Genomic DNA, 12558 nt, shown 5'->3' with positions numbered 1-12558 from the left:
TGAATGCCTCTCCTTATTTCGATCCATTGTCTTTATTGATGAGTCATTTCAGTTGTGACCAATTCTTCCTGACTCTTATCTAGGGTTTTCTTGGCAAAGATACTGGATTGATTTGCCATTTCCTTCTCCAACTCATTTTACAGATGAGGTACTTGAGGCAAGCAGGGTTATGGGACTTGGCAGGGTCATACAGCTAATAAGTATCTGACGGTAGATTTGAACTCATGAAAATAAGTCTTCCTGATTCAAAGTCAGTACTCTATCTACTGTGCCTTCTAACTGCCTCCAATCCATTCCCCGCATAGGTATAAAAGTGATTTCCCTAATGTCAAGATCTATTCATGTCACCTCCCTACTCAATCACCGTCAGTGGCTTCTTATTAACTCCAGGATCAAATATAAAATCCCATGTTTGGTATTTAAGTTCTTCATAGCCTGATCCCTTCCTACCATTTCAGCTTTATTCAACTTTACTCTCTGCCAGAAAATGTCTGAGCTCACTACACAAGATTGGTGGTTTTCTCCATCTTATAGCAAAAACTAATTGCCTCTAGGAGATTTCATAAAGGGAGAATTATTGTTCAGATATCAGTTGACTTCTGAAGTTCCTTTCAACTCTGACATTCTATGATTCAATGACTGTAAAGTTAAAATTATGATATCTTTTAAAATCAGGATACAAAGGGAACTATGTTCTGTAGCCTTCATGGGATATAGAGCTGTAATAGCCTGATAGACCATCTCATCTAAGCCACCTCAATTTTACAGAACAGGAAATTCAGAAATGAAATGATCTTGCCCAAAATCATACAGGTTGTCAGTAGCATAGATGGGATTTGAAATCAGGGTCTTAGTCTCCAAATCTAGTCCTCTTTCCATCATGTCCTGTTCATTCCTTCTGAGTCAATTAGAAACTGTGATCGAACTTGGAGCCAGAATAATCATAGGACTTTAGGGATGAATGGAACTTTGGATAAAATCTAATTCAACCTCCTTATTGCAAAGAAGGAAACGGAAGTCTAGAATGTAGAGATGTCTTAGCCAAAGTTCCATAGGTATTAATGGTACAGCCCGAAGTCCTCCATATTGAAATTCAGAACTCCTTCCAATGACTACATTACTAGAATCTTAGAGAATGTAGAAGCTAGTTTAAAAACTATTTGTAAATGAGTTGAAGAAAGTTAAAAGACCTAGCCCAAGACTTGGTTCCAAGAAGCTCAGAATTCAGCACCACTGGCGTATTTATCCTCCGGACATTGGGCTTGGAGAGGGATAGCTAGGATGTAGGTTTTTACCTTTGCTTTGCTTCCACAACATCCTCTCTGCACAGCAGTAGGAAATGATTGGTTTCCTGGCTGCCTGTTTCAAGCTCATCTTTGTCCCTGCTATGAAAGGTGACAGCATGAAGATTTTTCATAAACCCTTCGTTTTTTATGGGTTTTGATGAATTATTCCTTAAACAACATTTTCCTTGCTGAATTATGCATCTTATTTCCTTCAGCTCTTTTCTGCCCATAAAGTTCATTGTTAGGATTTAATTATAATCATTTTATAATTACTGTATTATTATGGCATTAATTGATAACACATCTCACCATTAACAGTATTATTCAATAGAAAGCTGATCTACTGAGCAGCCCAAAGGGCTGAGAGCTTGCCCGAAGACTATATAGCTTGCTCCATGGGCTATTTTTTCCCTTCTTTGTAGCAGATTAGAAAAAAGCTTTTTAATGATGGAGATTTTGGACCCTTTTGGCAATGCACAGCAAGTGTTCCTTCTTTGTTTGGACAAGAATCTTCTCTTTTTCAGAGCTTGAAGCTGGCCAGTCAGTACTGTTCTTACTCCATTCTTTCTTCTGCCTAGGGTACTGTTATTCTCATTAGCATCTCCAGCAGAAGGCAGGGTGGGAGAAATAACTCTCTTGTTTACATGGCATTGTAAGGTTCCTAGAACCCTTTCCTCTTATCAGCTTGTCTGTGAGGGCAATAGAGGCAGGTTGGTCTGGTTGGAAAAACTACCAAACTTGGAGTCATAAGACCTGCATTCCATTCTCAGCTATGCTACTTAGACTATTTTTGTGACCTTTGTCATCTTTTTTTTTTCCTTTGGGCCTCAGTTTTCTAATTTGTAAAATAAGGGGGTTGGACTACAGGATCTCTAGGATCCACTCTAGCTATAAACTGGTGATCTCTATAATCCTATGTTATTGACTATCTCAAAATTGTTTCCCTTGCTAGCTTGCCTGAAATTTCCACTAGAAGTTTCAAGTCCTTGGTGTTAACCTATGAGTAGCCAGTGGGGTCATGGAAGGGAGCTCTGTGTTCTGTTGAAATGAATAAAAACTAACCTTTGTGTTATGTTTTAAGGTTTACAAAGCATTGTACATATGTTATCTCATTTGATTAAGTGCCAATTAAGTGAAAGAAAGGGAAGCTCTGATGGACTATTTTTATGGCCAGTTTTTATGAGAGTCTATCTAGGTTTGAGAAAAGAAGAAAGGAAGGAAATATTTATGAAGCATCAACTATGTGCCAGTCATCCTGCTAAGAACTTTACAAACATCATCTGATTTCATCTTCATAACAATTGTGGGAAGTAGGTGCTATAATTTCCTCTATTTTACAGTTGAGGAAACTAAGGCAAGAGAAAAGATTAAGTGACTTATGCAGGCTCACATAGCTAGAATATTACTGAGGCTGGATCTAAACTCAGGTCATCCAGACACTAGGCATGGCACTCTTTCCACTGGGCCACTTAGCTGACTAAATATTGGAGGTCAAGGAAAGAAACTAGTTAAAGGAATAAATGTATTTATTTACCCTGCAGATCCAGAGAGTTCTGGTACAAGGTATGTAGAGGAAACTGAGACAAAGTGCAAGGAGACTATGGTGACAAAGAGGGAAGATGTCCATCTCTGTGGAATATTTAGTACTCAGAAGAAGAGTTCAGTCTCCCTGCCCTAGTTGTGACTAAAGAAGTGATATGGTAGATGTAGAAATCAGAAGAAATGGGTTCAAATATCTGCTCATCTAGATCATCTGGTACACCTTTCCTGGGCTCCATATTCAAAGTGATTGAGCCAGATATTCTCTAAGGTACTTTTTGGTCTTAATAATCTAGGGCACTAAGATGTATATCCTTCTGGATTGATATAAATTTACTCTCTTTTGGAAGATTTCCAGAGACGAAGCCTTCATGACTTTTTTTCAGAGATCCATTAACAGTTTTTGATCACCCTGATGTACACTTAAATTATCTCTCGTTTTAATAAAAATCCATTTCCTTTTGTTTGGTCCATTATAGTCTAGAGATTAATTGCTTCATATTCTCGTGGAGATAGCCATATCTCCATACCTTTAGTCATCTTTTTCCATCAAATCATATTATTTCCTTGGGCAGTAATGCCACTATCCTTCTTCTTATATTCTTCCTCAAATTCTATCCATACTTCAAGAAAAAACCTCAAGTCCTACCAACTCCAGGAAAGCCTTCTCTGACTAATCTAGCCTTCTTTCTTGATCTCTTTACTGAATTCCTAAAGTAATTGCAGCCTGTACTATAGAATTTGGCACTTAAATTCATAATTTCTTGTACTACTTTCTATTGTTTTATATATGTCAGCCTTTTCTTCAGATTTACAGGCATTACAAATCTCTTGAAGGCAAAGACTAGTTTTTATTCTTTTTTGGAAAAAACTAAGTATATTTTAAGTGTTTGATTCAACCTGCATGTATTAAGTACATATACTCTTTGCAAACCTTTGTCAGATAAGATGTGATCCCTCTTACTGTCTATTACAGAGCCAAGGTACCTTGTTTTTTTTCTTTTTCCTTTAATTTGATAATCTATAATTTCATCAGGCTGAGGAATTTACTAACAAGGAAATTCTCTCTGCCAATGCAGATCAACAAGTCTTAGGTAACTGGGTCTTAAAGAGTTGCCTGTGGTCATATAATGAGTAAATTGCAGAGGCTGGACTTGAAGTTGTTTTTACTATGCTCTATTGCCTTCTTTATACATATAATTTTAATATAATAGATTCTTAATCAAGTGAATACAATGATATTAATAGTTTAACACTGAATCATGCTTATGTTTTTTTTTTTTTTTTTTTTTTTTTTTTTTTGTATTTTAAACCCTTAACTTCTGTGTATTGACTGATAGGTGGAAGAGTGGTAAGGGCAGGCAATGGGGGTCAAGTGACTTGCCCAGGGTCACACAGCTGGGAAGTGTCTGAGGCCGGATTTGAACCTAGGACCTCCCGTCTCTAGGCCTGGCTCTCAATCCACTGAGCTACCCAGCTGCCCCCATGCTTATGTTTTTTAAAGAAGTTTCATTTGAAGTCATCCAATTCTTCTTTCCATTCCTTCTTTCTCCCTATCTTTTCCCTCTCCTTTTCTCTTCCTCTCCTCTTCCCCTTCTCTCCTTTCTCTGCTTCTCCCTTTCCTTTTCCCATTACTTTCTCTCATTCTTCCTTTCTCTCCCTTTTTCTTTTTTCCTTCTGTCTCTCTCCTTCTCTGCTTCCCTCTCTTCTTCCTCCTTCTATTCCTACCTTCCTTCCTTCCATGTGAAAGAAAACACAACTCTGAATTCTTTAACTTTTCCCTCAGGCAGTGGCATATAGGCACCAAAACCTTTTGGGGAGGTTCTTTAGAGGAGAAAAAACAGATCTGTGAAGGCTAAAAAAATTAAAATGAGAAAATTAAGCCCTTATTCACTCATGGTGATGGTAATAAATTTATTCTCCAATGAAAAGAAGCTTAAATCAATTTCTGTGCTCTCATTGAGTTGCAAGCTTTGTTATTGTTCCTTCAGCACAATAGAGGTGCCATAAACCATGTCTTAGAGTGCAGAAGACAGTTCTATGCATGGAGCTCCGAGAGCCAGATGAGACTTCATAAGTGACTCTGTCCTATCTTTTAACTACATTATAATTTAAGTGCATTTTTTAAGCCTGGCTGAAAAAAAATCCATTTCCCATTAATCACCCAAAGTGCTTTCATTTCTAATCTATTTGAATATTTTTGAAAATGTACTCCAAATGCACTTAGTCAGACTCTGCGGATATTCAACTTCTCATATTTTTTTAAACATCATTTAATTGCCTAGTATAATATTATGGTCTTTTAGAGTAACCGGGCATTATGAAATGTTTGAAAATTGCCCAATATCCATTTAGGTACATATGCTTAAATGAGTTTATAAAGAAACAAAAGAATGAGCAGGTGCAGAGACCTCTAGGAAACTGGCTGAAATCAGAAAGGAATGGCGGGAAAACCCCTGAATTAAGAAGCTAGAGACCTGGGTTCTAATTCTGATCTTTTCCATTCACTCATTATATGACCTTATGCTAGTCATTTCCTCTCCATGTGTCAATTTTCTTCTATAAAATAAGAAGGTTAGACTAGATATATCTAAGTTCTGTTCTAGTGCTTTCACACTATGATTCAGTTAAATTTAACATGTGCTGTATATAGATCCTTCTGTTTGTTTCTGGGAAAGATACATTTGGGTAAGATACAATCAATGTCTGGATGGAGTTTAAAGTCTGTTAGAAACTATGATACTCACATAGGAATCTCTAATGTGAGACAGTACATGGTAAGTATATTGAAAGACACAAAATAAAGTTCAGGAAAGGTACTGAGTGAATGGTGGCAGAGTTTCAACTTTCAACTCATCATAGTGGTTTTACCAAAATCATTTGATCCCTCCTCAGAACTACTCCCCAACCCTCTCAGCTAAAGAACTCTATATTTATACTTCATTAAGAAAATGGAAGCCATTCTTCAAGGTCTCCCTCTTCTTTCCTCCTCCTCTTCTCATATCTCTTAAACATCTTTCCCCAGTTTCTCTTCCATCACTCCTTTCCTATAAAAAGGAACAGTCTTCCTCCTTTCCAAGTTTAATTTTTCTATGTGCATAGCTGATCTCATCCCTATCTATCTATTTTTTTAAATTCCTACCTTCTAATCTTGAATCAATATAAGTATTGGTTCCAAGGCAGAAGAGCAGTAATGGCTAGGCAGTTGGAGTTAAGTTACTTGCCTAGGTCATACAGGTAGGAAGTAAATGAGACCAGATTGGAACTCAGGAACTCATGATTCAAGGCTTGGCTCTCTATCTACTGAGCTACCTAGCTTCCCTGCCTCCTATCTTCCTCAAAACATTTTATCCACTATCATTTCCAATCTCTAAAATATTCAATTGCTCTTTATCTAATGACTGCTTTGCTGCCTGCAAATATACCCATGTCAAACCAAGGAGTCAGGTCAATAAGCATTTATTAGTACTTACTATGTTCCAGGTGTTATGCTAAGGATACAAAGCAATGGTGATGTATTGAAAAAGAACACTATCCCTAGCTTAAATACTTCCCATCAGTGTATTCTTGGTAAGCCATTCAAATTCTATCAGCCTCAATTTTCTCATCTGATAATAAGAGATAATAGTAACACCTAGGATCCAATGAAATACTATTTGCAAAATATTTTTTGCTAATTTGAAAGTGCTATGTAAATTCTAGCTATTGCTGTTAAAGGCAAAAAATAGCCACTGCCCTCAGCTCACAATCTGATAGGGAAGATAACATGAAAACAGTTATATATGTACAAGATATATGCAAGATTAATCAGAGATAACCTCAGAGGGAAATCACTAGTATTATGGGTAATGAGGAAGGTTTCTTGCAGAAGATAGGAATTTAGCTAAGACTCAAAGGAAGCCAGGAAGTGGACATGAGGATAGAGACAATTCCAGTCATGGGGGACAGCCAATGAAAATGCCCAGAGTCAGAAGTGTCCTATTCAAAGAGCAATGCCAGTGTCACTAGACCAGAGAGAATATAGAGGGCAGCAAGTTGTAAAAGGACTGACCAGGATAGGAAGGCTTTTACAAACCAAACAAATGGTTTTATATTTGATCTTGGAGATAATGGAGATTCATGGATTTTATTGAGTCATAGTTAATATGGTTAGATTTGAGAGTGAGGAAGATCAATTTAATAGGTGAGTGGAAAATGGACTGGATTGGGAAATCCAAGGATGGATTTGAGACAGGAAGAGTAACCAGAAGCAATAGTCCAGGCTTAATTTTATGAGGACCTGTACCATGGTGGTGGCCATTAGAGGAGAGAAGAGGAACTATATATGTGTATGATATATACATTATGAAATTAACAGGATGGCATATAGAAGGGAGAGATAATCCTGGTAAAGAATATTGTATGGACTATTAAGACAGAAAATGGCCTCAGTAGGAAATGACAGAGAAAAACAAATAGGCTATCATTTCTTAAAAAAGAAAAGGAGGAAAATGAAGAAAGGTCTGAATTTATAGAAGAAAGTCTTAAGAAGAATTTATTGAAGGATAGTTAGGATGCATGAATAAAATTTTGTGCTTTTTAAATTTATTTTTTATTTGACATCTTTAAGATTATGCTATGTTGCAATGAAATTAAACATTGTTTGAATGCCTTCTATGAGAAGCATAGTTGCCAGTATTAAATTACTTGATTGTAAAGTGTCTTGTGTTCTCTGGCCTAGGAATCAAGGGAAGGAGAAACACCCCAAATCACTAGTGAATTAGCACACCAACTCTTTTTTTATTGGTAGATATGTCAGCTTCACTGGCCATGTGAGTCAGGCAGAGAATGAACTCCCAGGAAAAGTGCCTTAGAAAAGACACTGTGTGGTTGTCACATGGAGATGAGGATCAGGGGCAACCAGACCATAAATGAGCCCATCTGGGGTATGACCTCTCCAGGGATGCCATCTGGTAGCTTCCTTTTTAAACTAATTTTTTCTTCTTAACTATGTACAAAGTTTTTGCTGTTTCTAAAGTCAAAGTAGTTCAAGTAATCTCAACCTTTCTAAATTGCAAAACTCTAAAGAATGGTACAGCTCTGGTGTGAGTGTGGGTGTGTTTTGAAAACCCTTTCTGTCAAGAATTTTTTTAATTCCCTCTTCTGATAAACTAGGGTAGGAATTTCCATGTGGTTTTCTAATGTTTCAGAGGGATATTGAAATAGGTCCAGGTGTTATTGATTCAATTGTGTTCATCTGAAGACAGTTGGCTGCCTGCTAAATTGTTTTTCACTTTTTCTTAAAGAAGATCTAAATTTCTTGAGACCATTCTTTTTTATGGAAGTAAAAGCAGTGACTAATCTGATTGCTTTTGCTTTAACCCACTCTAATAAAATAGTTACACTCTCACAGCTGCACTATGCTTCAGGAAAAGGACAGCCTCTTCTCTGAACCTTCTTGATGTTATTTCTCATGGAAATCAATGAACTGAGTAACACTGGATTGAAGGTCTAGTAGGAACCTTCATGCAGGTCATATGTATTGACCAGAGCAAAGTACAGTGGGATTCTTACTTCCCTTATATATGATTCTATGCTTATATAAATCCACCACCTTTTTTGGTTGCAGTGTTCCACTCTGGAATCATATTGAGTTTGGCATCCACTCAAATAGTAATGAATACTCCATCATTCTTCTTCTATCCTTTCTTTTCTTATATAGATAATTCTTTTTTGTGTCTGTGTGTAAAAAAAATCAAATACAGGTCTTTATATTTATCCTTATTTTATTCCATTTGATTAGTTTTAATTCATTTTACTAATCTGTTGAGATCTTCCTATTTCTCTCATCCAGCATATTAATTCTCACCACTAGCTTTTTCCATCTGCAAATCCCATAGGCAAATTATCCATGACTTCATAAAAGTCATTGATAAAATTTGTTGAATGTAACAGGGTCAAGAACAGAGCCTTGTAGCAAATCCACTGGAGACATTCCTCCAGAACGACAATTGTCTACTAATTGCTACTCTCTGAGCCTGGGAATTCAACATTTTCTAATTTTCCTGACGGTTCTATTATCTCTCTCTGTTGTCCACAAGGATATGGTGAAAATTTTTGTCAGATGCCTCACAGAACTCCTGGTCTGCTGTGTGTGCAGCATTCTTCTTGTCTCTCCATCTGGTAACCATGTCATAAAAAGAGGGAGATGCCATATACACTTATGATTTGTTCTCAGCTGGCTGATGATAGCTTATAGTGTAGCGATTATTGATATTCTTTTTGTAAATTTTCTAACAATGTTGCCAAACCTTTTTTTTTTATTACTGTTGAGGATACTGTTATCCTCCCGGCTACCCAGACTTACAAAGTAGGTGTTGTCAACTTCTCATGTTCTCTCTCTATCCATGTCTAATCGATTGCCAAAGCCTGTTGATTTTACACTTGTACCTTCTCTCCCATCCATTCCCTTTTCTCTTTTTGACCCTACTACTACCCCAGTGCAGGGCCCGACCACTTCATGCCTAGATTACTACAGTAACCTGTTGGTTGGATGGCCTGCTACAAATCTCCTTATAAGTTCATGCTCCTCTCAGCTACCAATGATCTTCATAAAGCACAAGTCTGACCATGTTATACCCACCGCATCCCTTATTCAGTGAACTCCATTTTCTCTCTATCATCCCTAGGATCAAGTATAAAATCCTCAGTTTGGCACTTAAAACTCTTCGTACCTATCAACTTACCTCTTTCCAGTCTTATAACATCTTCTAACACCACCACCATGTACCATTCAAAGCAGTGACACTGGCTTTCTTGCTGTTATTCAAAGAAGACATGATCCTGGCTATTTCCCATACGGAGAATCTTTTTCCACCGTTTGCTTGCCTTCCGGCTTCTCTAGTTTTCTTCAGGTCCCAGATAAAACATCATCTTCTTTATGGAAGCCTTTCCTGATCCCCCTTAATGTTCATGTCTTTTTTTTGTTGATTGTTTCCATTTTATCTGGCATGTCTCTTATTTGGATATGGTTGGTTATATGTTGTCTCCTCTATTAGACTGTGAGTTCCTCAAGAGCATAGACTTTCTTTTATTTATTTATTTTAATCCCCAGGGCTTAGTATAATGGCTGACCCACATAGTAGGCATTTTATAAATGTTTACTTCCTGAAAGAACACTTAATATTGCTCTGTTCCTATGTTCTAGAAGGTATAATTCATTCTGCCCCAATTTTCTACTTTCCTTATGCCTCTCTTTACCCAATCCCTATAATACATGCACAGTTGCTTAAACAAGGTTTTCATAAACCAGAATTGTCTTTTGTGCTTAAGGCAATCAGTGTTGTTGGAATGTTTATACTTGATCTTAAAATAAATATTTATAGATGGAATGGAGGCCCATAGAGCTAGAGGGGGAAGTATGGAAAACTTTATAGGTAAATGATTTTTAAAAATCAAATCCATTGATTTCTATAGAGAGCTTAGGACATTGTGGACATGTCACCATCAATAAATATTCAGTGAGCATCTACAATGTGAAAATACTGTCCTATGTGTTGGAGGTATAATTTAATAATTCAAGGCTATATGATTTCATTTGTGTGGGTACTCTAGCCATAATCACAAGATTACAACATCTTTATAATTTGGTATGTGTTGAGACCAGAAAAAGTCATCACCTATAGCCAATGGAGGTTAAGACATCTACAAGAATGCTGCTCCTTGCTTTCAAAATCTGAGTAGTTTTGTTATCAGGAGTTTGGCTTGTTAAGTAGGAAGATAGACCATAATCTTTGGTATGACAGGAGTTCCTGGCTAGGTAGAGCCACTTGGTATGAGGCAGGAAATTAGACTTCAGCTGTAATCAATATAAGGAATTTCATATAAACATTCACGCTGCTACTACTACTACTCTACCCTCTCATCTCTTTCCATTTTAATCCATCTCACCCATTCCCTGTCACTCTTCTATTTTGCCCTTCTCTCTTCTTTTTGTAAATTTAAATTTATTTATTTGTTTGTTTGTTACATCAAAATGTTCAATTAACTCCCTCCCTTCTTCCCCTTCCCCCATTATAGAAAGCATCATTTGTCAAATATATATTTTTATATATGTCTGCCTTCTGGCTTCCCTAGTTTTCTTCAAGTTCCAGATAAAACCTGCCTTTTGTAGGAAGCCTTTTTGATACACACACACACACACACACACACACACACACACACACACACAAAACACATAGTATCTTATTTCTATTCATTAGTTCTTTCTCTGAGGGGGGACCTACACAAGTCATTCTTCAAACAATATTTCTGTTGCTGTATATAATGGTCTCTTGGTTCTGCTCACTTTATTCTTCATGATTTCATGTAGGTCTTTCTCTGTTTTTCCCAAATTAATCTGTTCATCATTTCTTATAGGACATTAGTATTCCATCACAATCATATGCCATATTACTTGTTTAGTCATTCTCCAAGTGATGGGCATTCCTTCAATTTCAAGTCTTTTGCCACTGCAAAGAGCTCATATAAATATTTTAGAACATATAGGTTCTTTTCCTTTTCCCCTGATAGCCTTAGGAAATAAATCTAATAGCATGGTCAAAAGGTATAGACAGATTTGTAACACTTTGAGCATAATTTCAGATTGATTTTTAAGGTTTATTTTTATTTATTATTATTTATAAAGTTCCTTTTACCTTAGGTTTCTCCCTTTCATTCTTCTTCCATTTTCTTGTACTTATAGAAACTTGGCTTCCCACAAATGACACTGTATCTTTGGTCTTCCTCTCCAATCCTCCTATCTTCTCTTATTATTCCTTATCCTCCTCTATCTGACACCCACAATTTGGAGCAGAATTAAGTGTATTTGACTCCTCTTGCCAGTTCTAGACCTCCCTTTGCTACTACCAGTCAGCAAACTCTTGCCCTTTGGGTTTCACTCCATCTGTCTACACCAATATAAGCAATCCTACTGGCAGCTATTTAGTCAACCTCACATCATTCTCTTTCCTTTATCAAAAGGTTTAGGAGGTAGCTTCTAGTCTTCCTCTTCATCCTATTCTCTGGTCTCAAATTTGAGGGCTTCAATATATAAATTGATGTCTTTTTAAACAATAGTCTCCCAATTTATCAATCTCTTCAAATCCCATGATGTGCTCTTTCATTCCACTTCATTCTCATATAGGTATGATTCTATTCTAGGTCTCATCATTACCCATCACTGATCTACTATCATGATCTAGACGTGAAACTCTTTGAAAATAAATGCCCATTCTTCTACCACTCGATATGCTTTTTTCCTCCTATAACTATTCTCCATCCTTCTCATGACCTCTAACCATCCATCTCTCTTGGCTTACCTATTCTTTCTTCCATACAGTCCTTTAGTTTTTCCAGCAGTTTTTGTCAGATAGCAAGTTCTTCTTAGTCAATACCAGATTGTTTTGATGATTGCCACGTTATAATACAGTTTGGAATGTGGTACAGTTAAGCCACCTTCCTTCAAATTTTTTCATTAATTCCCTTGATATTCTAGGTCTCACTCTACCTCTTAGCAGAGGACCTAGCCTCTTCCTATTTTACTGAGAAAATAGAGGCAATATTCCTGAAATTCTTCTTCCTGAATCTAAAGCTGAACTCCCCTTAACATCTTTATTCTCACTTCTTTTGCTTCAGTCTTAGATGGACCTTGCCAAGGTCAACATGTATAATTGTGGACTTGAACCTCTGATCATCCCTTCTTTCTCTAATATTT

This window comes from Gracilinanus agilis, chromosome 2 (assembly GCF_016433145.1).
Source record: "Gracilinanus agilis isolate LMUSP501 chromosome 2, AgileGrace, whole genome shotgun sequence".
In the NCBI taxonomy this organism is placed as follows: Eukaryota; Metazoa; Chordata; class Mammalia; order Didelphimorphia; family Didelphidae; genus Gracilinanus; species Gracilinanus agilis.
This window is presented reverse-complemented; position numbering follows the sequence as displayed.